Source organism: Moschus berezovskii, chromosome 16, assembly GCF_049115385.1.
Source record: "Moschus berezovskii isolate FMDL1 chromosome 16, NW_MosBer_1.0, whole genome shotgun sequence".
Lineage (NCBI taxonomy): Eukaryota > Metazoa > Chordata > Mammalia > Artiodactyla > Moschidae > Moschus > Moschus berezovskii.
The window spans coordinates 14,031,825-14,051,526 of record NC_142475.1 but is presented as its reverse complement, the minus strand read 5'-3'; positions in this window follow the sequence as shown (position 1 = coordinate 14,051,526).

Sequence of the window (19,702 nt, the reverse complement as noted above, 5' to 3'; positions counted from 1 at the left end):
AATTTCTTCTCTGAAATAACACCACCTGCCACAGCTTAGAGTTTTGTTTTCTAAGGCCCTCCTCAATGTTTTCTGGAATATCCAAGACAAACAAATGTCTGTTTGCTACAATCTTTCAAATCTGCTTCTTGCAAAATAACCACAATGAAGGATTCCAGCTGCTCCCCTGAGACTCAGAAATGACATAAGCTTTTTGAACCTCCTTCAGATCTGTGCTTCAAAATTAAGAAATAAAATTATAAAACTTTACTGCATATCCAAAGACAATGCAGAAAAATGCAAAGTATTCTGAATTTACAAACAAAGATCTTAAAGGATCTTTAAGACCCAACCAAAGCACTTCCATTCAGGGAAGTTTTCCTGGAAGAGGTGATACCTGAGTTGAAGAGTAGAGGGTTAACCAGGGTGGGCTGGGGGGCAGAGAGTGAGACCCTCCTGGCAAGGAGCATGACATAAGCAAAGGCACAGAAGCAAGAAGTATGGAGGTGACTCTGTCCAGTGTTCTTTCTACTGTTAAAGAATAAACTACAAGGTGGTATGGGAGGCAGAGGGAGACTAGCCAGAAGTGAGACTAGAGAGCTAGAGAGGGAACAAAAGGAAAAACCAAACCCACCCAGGCTGAACACAAAACATTCTATTCTGGTGGGCTTTATGGATTTAGGGCTTCCCTGGTGGCTCAGAGGGTAAAGAATCTGCCTGCAATGCAGGAGACCTGGGTTCCATCCCTCGGTTGGTAAGATCCCCTGGAGAAGGGAACGGCTACCCACTCCAGTATTCTGGCCTGGAGAATTCCATGGACAGAGGCTCCTGACAGTCTACAGTCCACGGGGTTGCAAACAGTCGGACATGACTGAACGACTTTCACTTTCACTTATGGATTGAGTGTTTTAGTCTACCACAATTTCATACAATATTTAAATCCTTGTATGTAAATTGAGATACAAACAAATGTTTTTTTAGCAATTTTTACTCCCCAAATTTCTCCTACGCAGTGAGAACCTATCTTCAAATATTTTCTATCCCTTCTCCATGTAGAGCTTTGTGAAAGTTTAGGTCATTTGTAAGTTTCACCCTAACAGTAGGAAATAAGCATTTGAATTACAGTATACAAGGAAAGTTATGACCAACCTAGATAGCATATTAAAAAGCAAAGACATTACTTTGCCAACCAAGGTCCGCCTAGTCAAGGCTATGGTTTTTCCCATGGTCATGTATGGATGTGAGAGTTGGACTGTGAAGAAAGCTGATCGCCGAAGAATTGATGCTTTTGAACTGTGGTGCTGGAGAAGACTCTTGAGAGTCCCTTGGACTGCAAGGAGATCCAACCAGTCCATTCTAAAGGAGATCAGTCCTGGGTGTTCATTGGAAGGACTGATGCTAAAGCTGAAACTCCAATATTTTGGCCACCTCATGCGACGAGTTGACTCACTGGAAAAGACTCCGATGCTGGGAAGGATTGGGGGCAGGAGGAGAAGGGGACGACAGAGAATGAGATGGCTGAATGGCATCACCGACTCGATGGACATGAGTTTGAGTGAACTCTGGGAGTTGGTGATAGACAGGGAGGCCTGGCATGCTGTGATTCATGGGGTCGCAAAGAGTCGGACATGACTGAGTGACTGAACTGAACTGAACTGATACATGCATGTATATATACAAGCATGTGTGTGTGTGTGTGTGTGTAAGGTGGCACAATAGAGATACTTTATACTTCATTCCCTAAATACCCTTTCATATCTCTGTGGCTTGGTGCATGTTGTTCCCAAGCCTGAAGTCCTTTCCTCCTAATCCTTTCCCACAAGATAAATTCAAGCATATTCTTCAAACCCAGTGACACCCTCCTTGAAGCCAGGGCCCTGGCAATTCATCTGTGCCCCCAGATAATTTTCTATCACGTTTTCAGTACTTCAAAGAGTAGTTCTCAATGGTGGCTGACAGCAAAAGCACTGAGGTTGCTTTGCAAAAATACCCTTGCATGGACTTCACCCTCTAGAGATTTTGATGTCATTGGTCTGGGGTGGGGCCCAGGGATCAGTATTTCTTAGAGCTCTCCAGGTGGTTCAAATGTGAATCAAAATTGAGAATCATGATTTATTGACACAATTTAGTATTTTTATCTCACAAATTTTGAAATGTAGATTTATTTTCATTCAGTTCAGAATATTTTCTAATTTCTCTTGAGACTTGCTATTTGATCCATGGATTATTTAGTAGAATATTCTTGACTTTCCAACTATTTGAATATTTTCAGTTATATTTTTGTTATTGATATATAATTCCATTGTGGCCAGAGAACTTATATGATTTTAATTATTTCAAATGTGTTAAGGTTTGCATTAGAACCCAGAATATGGTCTGTGTTGATGAATATTCAATTCCTTGAAAGACATTTGCATGCTTTTGTGGTTGGAAGCCAACTACATCAAATTGATGTTACATCAATTTGGTTGGTTGATTGTTCAGTTCATATATCCTTGAGGATTTTCTATTTATTCTATCAAGTCCTGAGAGAAGAATATTAAAGCTGTAACTGTGGATTTTTCCATTTCTCCTTTTAGTACTATATGCTTTTGTTTCAGTGTTTTTTGAAACTATTGCTAGTTGCGTGCACATTTAGGCTTGAGTCTACCTTGTGAATTGACACTTTTATTGTGGTGTAGTGTGTATCTTTATCCCTGGTAACTTTCATTGCTCTGAAATTTACTTTGTCTGTTATTAATGAAGCCATTCTAGCTCTCTTTGCATTAGTGTTAGCATGGTCTACTTTGCCCATCTTTTTATTTTTAACTTACCTATGCCATTGTGTTTCTTTCTTTCCCAAGATTTACTTAACTAAATTTTCTAATTGAATCATTTTTTTCCCCAAACCTTAAATTTTTTAATTTGTATTGGGGTATAGCCAATTAACAATGTTATGGTAGTTTCAGATAAACAACAAAGGGTCTCAGCCATGCATATACACGTATCCATTCTCCCCCAAATCTCCCTCCCATCGAGGCTGGCACATAACATTGAGTAGAGTTTCATGTCCTTGTCGGTTATCCATTTTAAATATAGCAGTGTGTCCATGATCTTCCCAAACTCCCTAACTATCCCTTCCCCACCCCCAGCAACCATAAATTTGTTTTCTAAGTCTGTTTGTCTCTTTCTGTTTTGTAAGTACGTTCATTTGTGTCATTCCTTTTTAGATTCCACCTATAAGGAATGTCATACGATATTTCTCCTTCTCTATCTGACTTCACTATGACACTCTCTAAGTCCATCCATGTTGCTGCAAATGGCATCATTTCATTCTTTTTAACGGCTGAGTAATATGCCATTGTCTGTATGCACCACGTCTTCTGTATCCATTTCTCTGTCGATAGACATTTAGGTGGCTTCCGTGTCTTGGTTATCATAAACGGTGCTGCAGTGAACACGGGGGTGCACGTATCCTTTCAGATCATGTTTTTCTCTGGATAAATGCCCAGGAGTGGGATTGCAGGGTCATATGTTAGCTCTATTTTTAGTTTTTTTAAGGAACTTCCATAGCATTCTCCACAGTGGCTGTACCAGTTTACATTCCCTCCAACAGTGTAGGAAGGTTCCCTTCTCTCCACACCCTCTCCAGTATTTGTTGTTTGTTGATTTTTTGATGATAGCCTTTCTGACTGGTGTGCGGTGGTATCTCATTGTAGATCTGATTTGCATTTCTCTAATAGCTACTGATTTTGAACATCTTTTCATGTGCCTGTTGGCCATATGTATGCCTTCTTTGGAAAAATGTCTGTTCAGGTCTTCTGCCCATTTGTTGAGTGGGCTGTTTGATGCTGTTATTGGCCTAAGCTATTTGTAAATTTTGGAGACTAATCCCTTATGGTCACATAATTTGCAGATATTTTCTCCCTATCTGTGGATTGTCTTTTTGTTTTGTTTATTGCTTTCTTTGCTGTGCAAAAGATTTTGAGTTTAAGTAGGACTATGTTTTCAAGCAGTATCTTAATACAATTCCAATATATAAATGATTTTGAACAGAGTTGCTCTGGTTGAAAGACAGGACTGGCTTGCAGGATATCACGCTCTGAGTGACAGAAAGTGAGAAACTACTTCTGTACGCAACAATTCGTCCTCAAGGGACTGAGACACAGCCAATGAGGACATACTTTCTTCTCACCAAAGGTGACGCTCCTCTGTCGTGCATTCATTATTCCAACAGATTTTGTCACGTTCAATCACAGTTTCTCCTTGGGCACACTAAAGTTAAACCCATTTTTCCTGTTCAGTTCAGTTCAGTTCAGTCGCTCAGTTGTGTCCGACTCTTTGCGACCCCATGAATCGCAGCACACCAGGCCTCCCTGTCCATCACCAACTCCCAGAGTTCACTCAAACTCATGTCCATCGAGTCAGTGATGCCATCTAGCCATCTCATTCTCTGTAGTCCCTTTCTCTTCCTGCCCCCAATCCCTCCCAGCATCAGAGTCTTTTCCAGTGAGTCAACTTTCCACATGAGGTGCTGAAGTACTGGAGTTTCAGCTTTAGCATCAGTCCTTCCAACGAACACCCAGGATTGATCTCCTTTAGAATGGACTGGTTGGATCTCCTTGAAGTCCAAGGGACTCTCAAGAGTCTTCTCCAACACCACAGTTCAAAAGCATCAATTCTTCGGTGCTCAGCTTTCTTCACAGTCCAACTCTCACATCCATACATGACCCCTGGAAAAACCATAGCCTTGACTAGACGGACCTTTGTTGGCAAAGTAATGTCTCTGCTTTTTAATATGCTGTCTAGGTTGGTCAAAGCTTTCCTTCCAAGGAGTAAGCATCTTTTAATTGCCTGGCTGCAATCAGCATCTGCAGTGATTTTGGAGCCCCCCCCCAAAATAAAGTCTGACACTTTTTCCATTGTTTCCCATCTATTTGCTATGAAATGGTGGGACCGGATACCATGATCTTAGTTTTCTGAATGTTGAGCTTTAAGCCAACTTTTTCACTCTCCTCTTTCACTTTCATCAAGAGGCTTTTGAGTTCCTCTTCACTTTCTGCCATAAGGGTGGTGTCACCTGCCTATCTGAGGTTATTGATATTTCTCCCAGCAATCTTGATTCCAGCTTGTGCTTCTTCCAGCCCAGCATTCCTCATGATGTACTCTGCATATAAGTTAAATAAGCAGGGTGACGATATACAGCCTTGACGTACTCCTTTTCCTATTTGGAACCAGTCTCTTGTTCCATGTCCAGTTCTAATTGTTGCTTCCTGACCTAGATACAGGTTTCTCAAGAGGCAGGTCAGGTGGTCTGGTATTCCCATCTCTCAGAATTTTCCACAGTTTGTTGTGATCCACACAGTCAAAGGCTTTGGCGTAGTCAATAAAGCAGAAATAGATGTTTTTCTGGAGCTCTCCTGAAAACTTTCCATGATCCAGCGGATGTTTTCAATTTGATCTCTGGTTCCTCTGCCTTTTCTAAAACGAGTTTGAACATCTGGAAGTTCACAGTTCATGTATTGCTGAATCCTGGCTTGGAGAATTTTGAACATGACTTCACTAGTGTGTGAGATGAGTGTAATTGTGCAGTAGTTTGAGCATTCTTTGGCATTGCCTTTCTTTGGGATTGGAATGAAAACTGACCTTTTCCAGTTCTGTGGCCACTGCTGAGTTTTCCAAATTTGCTGACATATTGAGTGCAGCACTTTCACAGCATCATCTTCAGGATTTGAAATAGTTCAACTGGAATTCCATCACCTCCACTAGCTTTGTTCATAGTGACTCTTTCTAAGGCCTACTTGACTTCACATTCCAAGATGTCTGGCTCTAGGTGAGTGATCACACCATCGTGATTATCCTGGTCGTGGAGATCTTTTTTGTACAGTTCTGTGTATTCTTGCCACCTCTTCTTAATATCTTCTGCTTCTGTTCAGTTCAGTTCAGTTCAGTTGCTCAGTCGTGTCCGACTCTTCGCGACTGCATGAATCACAGCACGCCAGGCCTCCCTGTCCATCACCAACTCCTGGAGTTCACTCAAACTCATGTCCATCGAGTTGGTGATGCCATCCATCCATCTCATTCTCTGTCATCCCCGTCTCCTCCTACCCCCAATCCCTCCCAGCATTGGAGTCTTTTCCAGTGAGTCAACTCTTTGCATGAGGTGGCCAAATAGTCAAGGCTATGGTTTTTCCAGTAGTCATGTATGGATGTGAGAGTTGGACTGTGAAGAAAGCTGATCACCGAAGAATTGATGCTTTTGAACTGTGGTGCTGGAGAAGACTCCTGAGAGTCCCTTGGACTGCAAGGAGATCCAACCAGTCCATTCTAAAGGAGATCAATCCTGGGTGTTCATTAGAAGGACTGATGCTAAAGCTGCTTCTATTATTTTTACTCAAAAATGGAAAAGAGAGGGTCATCTTTTCCACATCTTGACAGACCACCACCCTCACTTCAGTTCAGTTCAATCACTCATCTGTCTCTGACTCTTTGGGACCCCATGAATCACAGCACGCCAGGCTTCCCTGTCCATCACCAACTCCCAGAGTTCACTCAAACTCACATCTTTAGAGTCGGTGATGCCATCCAGCCATCTCATCCTCTGTCGTCCCCTTCTCCTCCTGCCCCCAATCCCTCCAAGCATCAGAGTCTTTTCCAGTGAGTCAACTCTTCGCATGAGGTGGCCAAAGTATTGGAGTTTCAGCTTTAGCATCAGTCCTTCCAGTGAACACCCAGGACTGATCTCCTTTAGGATGGACTGGTTGGATCTCCTTGTAGTCCAAGGGACACTCAGGAGTCTTCTCCAACACCACAGTGGTCCTTGTTAATCTGTGAGATTCTCCCCTGGATTTACTAACGAATAGCAGAGACAAGACTAATGTTGGGCAGTGTTCATTGTAATGCTAAAATTTCTGTTCTTTTCAGCTATTCTTTGCATTTCTGAAAAGGGATGCTTAGCAAGGAGACCAAGCTGAGGCTTAGGAAGGAGACAAAGCTAAGGATCGGCAAGGCTCTGGGCGAGGGTCCAAAGCCAGTCAGTGACATGGTGGCCTATGTCCCATCCTCAGCTACTCATTAACAAGGCTCAGTAATTTAGTGTGACCCTGGTGGCTTTTTGCCACATTTCCATGTGAGTAGCATCTCAATACTATAAAGCTCCAGATTACATTAAAATTTTTATATTGCTGTTATTTGTTAGTTTCAGGCCTGGAATTTAGTATCTATTAATTCCTGGAAAAGACAGACTACGTGGCCTGCACACTCACAGCTCTTGTTGGCACTATCCCCACTCCACGCCTTGAGGTATAACCAGGTGAGCACGTGTGAGACTGGACAGCCCGCATCTCAGGGTCTGTCCTGACGCTCATCTGTGTTCTTTCTGTGACTCTCTGTCAGCACCTCTCAGGGCTGAACGTAGCTCTTCCAGCATCATTCTGGAAGACAGTAGTCTTGCAGAGTGTTTATCTGCCTTCCTCGATCACGCAGGGTCAGATCCTTCACAGATCTAACCTACTTGATTTTCACCAGGATTGTAAACTTTTATCTTGTATGTTCTTATCTTGCATATTTTCTCTCTGTGTTCAGTCTTGAATTCCAGGTGTTTTGATCATATCAATGTTTCAATTTTTTAGTTCCTTCTTTAGGGACAACTATGTCTAGTTTAGTCTACTCCAATCTTTTAAAGCCTTTACTATTAACTTCTCCCCTAAACAATAATAATTAGCTATCTTCTACTCTGACAAAGACAAAGCTAAAGAAGTCACTACTAAACATTTATTATTTGTAAAAGAAAAATGTAGGATGACAACCTTACTAACAAGCAAATGAAATAGTATTAAAACAACCATACACTATTCCCTTTTCTTATCTTTTAGGAGACTATATATATTTTCATATACTGCAGATATCTGTAGATAAATAATACAATAATATTAAGAAGCAATTTAAAAATAAGTATCAAAGAGCTTTACCCAGTATTTAAGCTCTATATTGCCTATATAGACCATAGGCAATACTTTGGAAATAACATTAAATTTGAAAACAAAACGTAAATGATAAATGCAATATGAATTATTACTGTGGAACATAAACTGGAACAAGGCGAGAAGAGTGTTTGATTTTGGGTGGTGCAACTCTGGGGAGTACTTTGTCTTTTTCTCTTTTATCCGTTTTCTTTCCACCTTTCTTTTATACACACTCCTTTTTAATTGAGGTAAAATTCACATGACATCTCAGTCTCTGGCAACCACTGACCTACTTTCTATCTCTATGTATTTACCTTTCCGGATATTTCATATAAATGAAATCATACAATATGTGACCTTTTGTGCCCAGTTTTTCACTTAGTATAATATTGTCAAGGTTTGTACATGCGTGCTCAGTTGCTAAGTCATGTATGAGTCTTTGCAACCCCATGGAGTCTGCCTGGTTCCTCTGTCCTTTGAATTTTCTCAGCAAGAATACTGGAGTGGGTTGCCAATTCCTCCTCAAGGGGATCTTCTTGACCCAAGGATCAAACCCATGTCTCCTCCAGCTCCTGCATTGGCTGGTAGATTCTTTACCACTGAGCCACCAGGGAAACCCTTTCCAGGTTCATCCATGTCATAATATATATCAGTACTTCATTCCTTTTTATGGTTGAATAATATTTCATTGTGTGGATATACCACACTTTGTTTATCCCTTCAGCTATTAATGGATATTTCAATTGTTTCCAACTTTTGGCTATGGTGAATAGTGCTGCTATGAACATTTGTGTACAAGTTTTTGTTTGAATACCTATTTTCAATTCTTTGGGGAATATACTTATGGGTGTTTTTAGAAAACCGGAACTAATTACTCAGCAAAGGCACATTTATTCATTTTTCTCTCTAAATTTGTGTGTAGTCTCAAGGATGTGATGAAATGCATGGAAGGAAACCCACATGGTAGGTTTTCCCGTCCCTGCAGGTCAGTGTGTGAGCTCTGGTGGACTGCTATAGTGCTTCTAAGGCATCGGTGCTCAAGTGCTACTCAGAATGCAGCCTGGGAGCCAAATGCTGGTGTGTGAACGATGCAGCACCAGTCATGGACCAGCGTCGTGAGCAGTGTTTCTTAGCACTGACAATGCACTAGCATGATAAGAGTCTGGGGAGCTTTTCAATGTTCTATGTCAGCCTGGATGGAAGAGGGGTTGTGGGGGGGAAGGATATATGTATATGTGTGGCTCAGTCCCCTTATTGTTCACCTGAAACTATCACAACAGTGTTAATTGACTTTATCCCAATACAAAATGTTTTGCTGTTAAAAATAAAATTTAAAAAATATATATTATTTTTAAAAAAAGAATCTGGAGAGCTTTCATGATGGGACTAATGGAGGTCCATGAGTCTTTGAATGAGGGTTAGGGAAAGATGGGTCTTTAGGTCTTCAGGGATATAGATCTAGAATGTTTCTACGGGGGCTTCCCGGGCGGTTCAGTGGTGAAGAATCTGCCTGCCAATGCAGGAAACGCTGGAGCTACATCAGGAAGATCCCCTGGAGAAGGGAATGGCAACCCACTCCGGCCTGGGAAATCCCATGGACAGAGGCGCTTGGCAGGCTACAGTCCATGGGATCACAGAATCAGACACGACTTAGTGACTGAGCACACACAAAGACAGCTTCCTATTAACCTTGTAGAGTGTCCTTAGGCCATGTATGGAGGTGGGGAAGGAAGAGAAGAGTTGGCACTGCTCTCTGTCCTAGCAGACGTCCTCCCCACACCACTTATGACTCAGGGCTGGCGCAGTGGATGGATGGTTACCCAGGCAACAGATGTAGTACCGCTCTCATCCACAGTTCTGCTCTGTGTGTGACAACTTGGTCAGGAACACCGGGCTTTGCTATGTTCTTCTGAAACAGTTGGAGCTCTCATCTGGGATTTGTTTCCATTTTGATCACAGAGAGCTGATCCCGGAATTACACAGATGGCCCCCAATCACCTCTACTTCTGTTTCCTGCAAGGCAAAGACAATCATAAAAAAAACGATTACAAATGGAGGGAAAAACTCCCTCGGTGAAATGGATAGAAATTCATTTACTATTATTTTTTGAATGTCGTATATATTAAACCCACAGGAGCCCTTGGAAGAATATTACAAAGATATTGCAGGCAGAAAAAAAAGAAAAAAACCTACCTGAGAAATCATTGTTCCTCTTAATGGAGTGTGGAGATTAACCTTTTTTGGGTATCAGACATCAACCTAGTGCTCAGAAACTTGAGGCATAAAATGATGTAGGTTTTTAATCAAAGTCTGGCTGAGTCAGAGTAATGTCTCAGGTTAGTTCAGTCCAACATACATGTTTCAGCCAAAGCTGGGTAGTCTTTAACATTTCTCCTTAACTGGAGAGTGCTTTAATTAGAGAAAGCCAAGCAAGCAGCTGGTATGAATCTGTTCTGCTGTTAAGTTTTCTATGCCCAGGCCCAGTTTGGGGCACTCCTCCGAAGCTTTCAGTACCATTCTGGAGTCTGAATTTGGGGGTAGTCAACAAGTATTTACCAGTAGTATTGGTGAAATTTCAGCATGAGACTAGAGGAAAAAAAAAAAAGAAAGAAATCATCCTGACCTCGCGTCCTTTTCCTTGAGTAAGCATTAGCCTCAACTTTTTACAGTGGAATTTTATTAACTTTTCCCCCCCTAAGGCAACTGGAAACTTGAGAAAATTCAAGTCATCCTTCCTGAGCCTCTGGCTCTGTGAGGTTCCTTTAGAACATCTCTGTCTCCTCCGGATCCATTCTCTTCTTCTATGTGGCAAATATGTTTCACATCTGATCCACAGTGGCCCTGCTATGTGCCGCTGAGGAGGAATTCTAAGGTCCCTTACCAGTAGGGGCCAGCAACAAGCAGTGCCATGTGCCTGCCTCAGACCTAGGAAGGGATTTCTGCACAGGCCTTTTCAGTCTGACTTCAACCCCACAAAGATTTCCCTCTCCTGGGGAGGTGATTCTCTTGGCCTGAGGTCCCATTGCCCAAGCCACCTACCCAGGCCTCTCTGGTTCCTTGACAGCAGGATGCAGCGAAATGGGTTTGGGTTCAAACCAACCTAGATTCAAACCCTGGTTTCGGTACTTATTGGCTCTGCGACACTGGTGAGAGGATTAATTGAAATAAGTGCAATATCCAAAACAGATGCTCTATGAATTATACCTTACTTCTGAGACAGTTTGCGTGTTTTGGGGAAGCTGTTTCTTGCTCTCTCAGCTCCAGGGCCTCCCACACACCTTTTCCCTCTGGTCTTTTCTCCTTTTACTGTGATTGGTGTTCTCCTCATCTTTCTCCCCTCACTGGACCAAGCCATTTGCAGTATGTGCATTAGTTGTTCAAGAAATGCTGCTTGCTGTTTAAACGCTTCTAAACTACTGGTCCTTACCTGTCTATGATGGGAAGGATCAGTCCACAGGGCTCCTTCACCGCTGTCAAGGGCAAGGGAAGCCCTATCTGCGTCTGCTCTTCCCAAACAGAAATGAGCCAGCAGCACAGAAGGTCAAGACAGCCTTAATTGTCTCCAGACCATCAAACGATAAGAGTGCTCTTCCGAACTTGGTCGGAGAAGTCAAATGCATCCGGTGATGAACTTCGTGGTGACACACTGAGCCCGCGCTGCCCACTGAGTCTCTGGGACGATGGGACTTTCTTTGGATGCTGCTGGAAAGCAGAATCCTAGCTGGGGCCAAGGCAATGCTCCTCTCCAGCTGCTCTTCAGCAATACAAAGCCTCCACTAAACCCTTAACCCTCCTAAATTAGACCTTGGGGGCTTAAGCTTGGCATTGGGTGAATTTATAATTACAGCAAGCCACAAAACGGTCTCTCTGCCAGACTTCAGTGTGGAGGATCGAGTAGGGACTTTAATATTTTATGTAGGGTCAATGCTTTCACTCCCATTGTCCCTCCCGTTCTCCCTTAGCAGGGAAGAGGTCTTTAGTATAAAATACAGATTATCCTCTGGGAAGAGATTGGTTTTAGCTTGAAAGAGCCTGACTTGCACTTCCCTGGCGGTTCATTGGCTAAGACTCCCTGCTCCCAATGCAGAGGGTCTGGGGTTCGGTCCCTGGTCAAGGAACTAGATAGATCCTGCCCGCCACAACTAAAGACCCTGCATGCCGCAATGAAGATCAAAGATGCTGTGTGCCACCACTGAGGCCTGGTGCAGCCAAAGAAATAATATAAATAAATAGTTTTTAAAAAGAAAGAGTCTGACTTATGTAGTGGGTGCCCTTCCTGAAGAATTTTAAAACATAGGCAAACAGGATCTCAGTCATGGACCTGAGGGGAGCCCTGAGAGATGACATTCACTAGCTCCCACTCAGGGCCAATGACAGGATGAAGCCGGGACCCTAGGGAGATGAAAGCGGTTGTGGGAGGGTAGGTGACCAAAGAGCAGGGGTTTCCAGGTTCCCACATAATAATGAGCCAGCTCTTACTGCAAAGTGGCCCCAAGTGCAGGTAAATAAGTATGTTCCCCGGGCCTTTGGGCTTCCCAGGTAGCGCTAGTGGTAAAGCCGATGTAGGAACTGCGGGAGATGCAGGTTTGATCCCTGGGTCTGGATGATCCCCTAGAGGAGGGCATGACAATCCGCCTGGAAAATTCCATGGACAGAGGAGCCTGCACTATACAGTCTATAGGGTCACACAGAGTTGGTCATGACTGAAGCAACTTAGCACTCACACATGCACCCAGGCCTCTGGGAGCCCCATTGTTTCTGAAAAGCCACAAGTAAGACTGGTTTCTTTGGGGATAAACTAAGAGGATCCACCTTTCTCAACTTCAAGGGGCGCAGTGACAGCATTATGTGGACAATGTCTAGATTTAAAAAACAAACAAAGCAAAGCTTCTGATACCTTATGTACATGAACAATTCTCCCTGTCCCTCACTCACACCATAACAATAATTTTTAATAAAAGCTGCATGCTTCATCAAGTTTCAACTCATTTAATTCTTGAAAGTGAAAGTGTTAGTCCACCTCTTTGAGACCCCATAGACTGTAGATCACTAGGTTCCTCTGTCCAAGGAATTCTGCAGGCAAGAATGCTGGAGTGGGTAGCCATTTCCTTCTCCAAGGGATCTACCCGATCCAGGGATTGAACCTGGGTCTCCTGCATTGCAGGCAGATTCTTTACCGTATTATCACTTCACCATTTTACAGCTGAGGAAGCTTCATTTACACCCCAGGATTCTGAGCCAGGGAGGGATGAAGCGACTTCACTTATGTTGTGTGAGCTCATGGGAGGAGATCGGGGATGCTGAAGGCAGCCTCTGAAACGGGCCTACACCCCTCACCCCGAGACCACACCACGTCTCCTCAGCCATCAAGACCTTCCAGCCATCTCCTTTGGTCCTGGCCCCCTCACCCTCTCCTGATGGCTCCTCCTCTCGATCTCGCACCAGTACATGGGGCGCTCTGAGGTGGCTTTCCTGTGACTGGGCGGATCATTTCCAGATGAGATTGGGACATCAGGATATTTAGGAGGATATTTATGCTGTTTAGATATTCAGAAGCATGAACCTCATCTCAGAATCATTTTTGAATTCCTGGGGTCAGGTTTGGTAATAGACGCAAAGCTAGTCTTAGGAATTGTTTGACAGATGAAATGAATGAATAAGTGTATGACCTTAGTGATATGGGAGACCACTGGACTAGATGGAGCAGGATGGGACCTAGTAATAACAGACATTAATATTTATTGACCACTTGCTATGTCCCAGGAAGGGTGCTGAGCACTTTTCACACTTTATCCATTTCATCATCAACACACCCTCTGAGGTAGGTTCTGCCCATTGTATGTTTGAGGAGAGTAAGGGTCAGATTAAGTTAAATTTACACAGCTAGTAATCTGCAGAGCTAGGATCCTAACTTAGATCTGTCTGTTGCCAAAGCCATCGATTTCAACCTTCACAATCTTCTCCTGCTGTTCAAATAACCCTGCCCTGATAGTCTAACCTTGCGTGCATATGTGTATGTGTGTGTGTGTGTGTGTGTGTGCACGCATGCTCAGTCATATCTTTGAGACCCCATGAACTGTAGCCCACCAGGCTCCTCTGTCCAAGAGATTTCTCAGACAAGAATACTGGAGTGGGTTGCTATTTCCTCCTTCAGGGAATCTTCCCAACCCAGGGATCGAACTCATGTCTCCTGCTTTGGCAGGTGGATTCTTTACCAATGAGCCACCAGGGAAGCCCAATCTAACTTTGTGTATTTGTTAAGGAACAGACCAGAGGGTTTTCCAGCTGTCTTTTTATAGTCCCACTACCTTTGCTAGGATCTCCCTAAAACAGTACTGGATGTGGCCATCTCAAAAAAGCTCTGTTTTTCTCATCAGTGTCATATAACAGTCTCATTGTTAATATGTGTGTCTTAGCTTCTCAGTCATATCCGATTCTTTGCAACCCCACGGACTGTAGCTTGCCAGGCTTCTCTGTCCATGGGATTCTCCAGGCATAAATACTGGAGTGGGTTGCCATCTCCAGGGGCTCTTCCCAACACAGGGATTGAACACAGACCTCTCGCACTGCAGGCAGAGTCTTTACCATCTGAGCCACCAGGGAAGCTCCTCACTGTTACTACTGCTGGCTAATTCATGTTGAGCCCTTGCTTAGAAACTTTCAGTATTTAAATGTGTTTAATACTGACAACCACATGAAGAAGGTACTTTCAGTAAACTCCTTTTACAAGTGAGAAAATGGAGGCCCAGAGAGGCAAATTAAAACTAGCCCAAGGTTCCACCATCAGTGAGAGACAGGGCGGTATTTAGTCCTAGCAGTCTGATTCCTACCTTCTCAACCAATGTATCAACCTGACTCCCAGCGGTGTTCGCTGCTCCACATCCCAGCCCTAATTAGCAAGGGGTCTTCAAAGGCCGGGGCTACTGGCTTGATCTCTTATCATGGTTGTCTGCGCCTTAATCCTGGCCAGATGTCCTGCAAGCATCTCACAGATCTAGGCCCTTAGTTACCAAGGAGACCAGGTGGGGATGGATCAGTGCCAGTCTGCCAGCACCATTGGGAGAACGGTGCTGCAGATAAAAGGTCAGAACTAGCTTCTCCTTGTCGTTAAAATACCCATTAAAAAGTACGTTAGTCAGTGAATCTGGCTTACTTGTTTCTCCACTGGCTTTCCATGCACAGAATGTTGACTTTCACCTCCATGATTTGTCAGAAGGGTCAAATTCCACATTGGCTATTTCATCACAAGGATAAATACCCTGTGTTTAGATATTTGCTGTCTTTAGACTGCAAGACTTTTTCAGTGAAAGCTTCAGAAGTTTTTGGACAGAGGCTGGAGTCACAAGGTGCTTTAGGGCTCAAAGTCCAGCCCTGCTGTTTTACAGATAAGGGAGGCGAGGTGGGCGAGCTCTGCAATGCGCAGCTAGTCAATGGCCGACGTATGATTGGACCTCGCACCTGCCACTAACAGGCCAGCTGCGACTGTGAAATTACACTTGCTCAAAACTCCTTCGGGAATTTGTTTTGGCCTCATTGACAAGTTTTGAGAATCGAATATGGCTATTTCCTCTTTGGAAAAGGAAGAAGGCAGGGCTCTCAGAAGGCATTAACATCTGAACAGTCACACTGATCGACTTTCTGGCCAATTTGGTCATAAAGGTGGTCAACAGGAAGTTATTTCCTTAAATATCCAGTCCTATATTTGAATTAACTACAGTCGATGTGTCAATTTTGTGTATCAGTGGTGGTTTAGTTGCTAAGTCATCTCTGACTCTTGCAACCCCATGGACTGTAGCCTGCCAGGTTCCTCTGTCCATGGATTCTCCAGGCAAGAATACTGGAGTGGGTTGCCATGTCCTTCTCCAGGGGATCTTCCCGGCCCAGGAATCGAACCCAGGTCTCCTGCATTACAGGCAGATTCTTTACCAGCTAAGCTATGAGAGAAGCCCAATATTTCTGTGTATTAGGTTGGTACAAAAGTAATTGCAGTTTTCACATTGTTTTAATTTGCCTTTGACATTGAATACATTTTTTAAATAAATGTGGTTATGTTATACATTATTTTAATGCACGTTTCTTGCTTTATTTTTGCTAATGACTTATTCAGTTCAGTTCAGTTCAGTGGCTCAGTCGTGTCCAACTCTCCACGACCCCATGAATCACAGCACACCAGGCCTCCCTGTCCATCACCAACTCCCGGAGTTCACTCAAATTCATGTCCACAGAGTCAGTGATGCCATCCAGCCATCTCATTCTCTGTCGTCCCCTTCTCCTCCCGCCCCCAACCTTTCCCAGCATCAGAGTCTTTTCCAGTGAGTCAACTCGTCGCATGAGGTGGCCAAAGTATTGCAGTTTCAGCTTGCTACTAATTTTGTACTTATTTTAGACTAGGGAAATGTTAGACAAAAAGCAAATTTGAGTGATTTTCTTATTTGAGTTCAAAATGGGTCGTGAATCAGTGGAGACAACTTGCAACATCAACAACACATTTGGCTCAGAAGCTGCTAAAGAACAAACAGTGCAGTGGTGGTTCAAGGGGTTTTGCAAAGGAGACGAGAGCCTTGATGGTGAGGAGCGCAGTGGCCAGCCGTCAGCAGTTGACAACGACCAACTGAGAGGATCATCGAGACAGGTCCTCTTACAACTACAGGAGCGGTTACCGAAGAACTCAGCGTTGACCTTTCTACAGTCACTCGGCATTTGAAGCAAGTTGGAAAGGTGAATAAAGCTCGATAAGTGGGTGCCGTATGAGCCGACAAAATCAGGAAAAAACATCATTTTAGCAAGTCCTCTTCTCTTATTCAGTGCAACAACAATGAACTGTTTCTCGATTGGGTTGTGATATGCAACAAAAAGTGGATTTTATACAACAACCGGCAATGACCAGCTCAGTTGCTGGGCTGCGAAAAAGCTCCAAAGCACTTAGCGAAGCCAATCTTGTACGAAGAAAAGGTCAGCGGTCATTGCTCTGTTTCCGGTCTGATGCACTAAAGCTTTCTGAATTCCGGTGAAACTATTCCATCTGAAAAGTATGCTCAGCAAATCAATGAGATGCCCTGTAAACTGCAACGCCTGCAGTCAGCATTCCTCAACAGAAAGGGCCCAATTCTTCTCCACGACAACGCCCTACTGCACGTCACACAACCAACACTTTGAAAGTTGAACGAATCAGGCTACGAAGTTTTGCTTCATCCACCATACTCCCCTGACCTCTCACCAAGCAACTACCACTTCCTCAAGCATCTCGATACCTTTCTGTAGGGAAAACGCTTCCACAATCAGCAGGAGGCAGAAAATGCTTTCTAAGAGTTGTTGAATCCCAAAGCATGGATTTTCATGCTTCAGGGATAAGCTTATTTCTCATTGGCAAAAATGTGTTATTGTAACGGTTACTATTTTGATTAATAAAGATATATTTGAGTCAAGTTTAATGATTTAAAATTCATGGTCCAAAACTGCAATTACATCTGTACCAACGTAGTAACTCCATGTATTTCACTACGGATCTATAGACAGAGCCATATTGAAACTTGGGTTAGTATTTTATCCTTTATCCTTTCCTAACAGGAAAATTGTCACACCATTTAATAGCTCTTATATACAAATTATCTTCCACAAATTTTTGCCCAGAAGTCTGTCACTTTAAAAATAAACTTGTAGCGTGGGGTTTCCATTTCCGTTCCGTCGCTCAGTCGTGTCCGACTCTTTGCAACCCCGTGGACTGTAGCCTACCAGGCTTCTCCAGGCAAGAATACTGGAGTGGGTTACCGTTTCCTTCTCCAGGGGATCTTCCCGACCCAGGGATCGAACCCGGGTCTCCCGCATTGGAGGCAGACGCTTTAATCTCTGAGCCACCAGGGTCCATTTGGGATAAGAAAAACTTTTGGCACTGGATAATAATCGTGGTTATACAACATCATGAATGTACATAAGGCCACTTAAAATAGCTAAAATGGTCAATTATGAATATTTTTCCATAATAAAAATATATAAAGAAACCTAATTATTGGGATAAGAAAAAAATTAGATCAATTGAAAATAATATATCTCATTGACTTAATAAATATATATGGAGTATTTGCTCTGAGGTACATGTTTGAAGGATATTTGAAATTCCTTGCTAACCATAAGGTGTTCAGTTCAGTTCAGTTCAGTCACTCAGTCGTGTTTGACTCTTTGCGACCCCATGAATCACAGCACGCCAGGCCTCCCTGTCCATCACCAACTCCCTGAGTTCACTCAAACTCATGTCCACAGAGTTGGCGATGCCATCCAGCCATCTCATTCTCGGTCGTCCCCTTCTCCTCCCACCCCCAATCCCTCCCAGCATCAGAGTCTTTTCCAGTGAGTCAACTCGTCGCATGAGGTGGCCAAAGTACTGGAGTTTCAGCTTTAGCATCAGTCCTTCCAATGAACACCCAGGATCAATCTCCTTTAGAATGGACTGATTGGATCTCCTTGCAGTCCAAGGGACTCTCACGAGTCTTCTCCAACACCACAGTTCAAAAGCATCAATTCTTCGGTGATCAGCTTTCTTCACAGTCCAACTCTTACATCCATACATAAGGTGTTAGGAACATGTAAAATAAGTGTTTAACTGTGTCTGTGTTTTTGAAGTGAGTGCTGGGTATTGTTCATTCTTCACCCTTCTCCACATCGCTTTTTGTTTGGGGAGGCTTTCCTGAAGGGACTGCAGCATTAGACTCTCTTACCATTTGGCTTCCTCTTAGGTTTGGCCAACAGGTAGTGCCTGGAGAAGGGAGGGAGAGAGATGTGTGAGGCTGGGACATTTATTCCCTCATTTTCCTTCCTGCCCGGTTGAGTAAGTTAGTTGCATCTTTCTATCAAAGGCCAAGGCTCCTTATGGTCAGCCTTCGCTGGCAGAGTTTCAAACAATACCTTCTCCCTTTCCCTCTTCCAGCCTAGGTTGGTAACAGCTCTCAGCTTTTGCTAGACGCAGTGTGCTGCTGCGGTCCCCACTGATTCCCTTCAGCCCACCTACACAGCTGTGAATGATCCTTTTATTCAACACTCCTCCAATAACCTGGCTGAGTGTGCCAATCAAATGCCTGCAGGAACTCTGACCAATATAATTATGCGTGTGTGTGTGTGTGTGTGTGTGTGTACAACACTGTGTAGCAAATGGTAGACACTTTCTCTGCCTCAACTCATGTTATATAAAGTCATTGAAAAGTGCATAAAGAAAACTTTGCCTCGTCTGAGACGTATTCAGACTACAGAGAACTGTTTTAAAGATTTTTTCCACTTCAGGCTACTTGTAGGTTTGTTTGTTTGCTTGTTTGTTTTAATCTCTTTCAGCATTATGTCCCACAATTTAAAAGGTGATGATTCTCCAAATGAGTTAACATTTTGTAAAAACTCCGATTATTTTAGAAAAACCAGGCTTCCTATGAACAAAGTGTTGAAGTATACGATCTCCTTTATTATAAAACAAGCAGGCACATTTCAACTTGAGGATACTGATTGCTTAAAACGACACTCTTTTGAATAAACCTATATTAGTTTAATGAAGTTTTTCTGTGATTAGTATAATTTACTGCAATTGTGTTCAAACCTCAAATTATGGGTATTATACACATGAAATACCGGCATTGGTCTGAGGAGATTAGTTTAATCACTTTCCTGATGTGAAATTAAACAGGCACTCCACAGGGCAGGACTGCCCATTAGCACATGATGTGAAGAGGCCAGCCCTTCTGACTGGTCCTTGTGGTGCAGATTCTTACTTTCTCACAGCTGCCACTGCCTTGGCTTTGTAT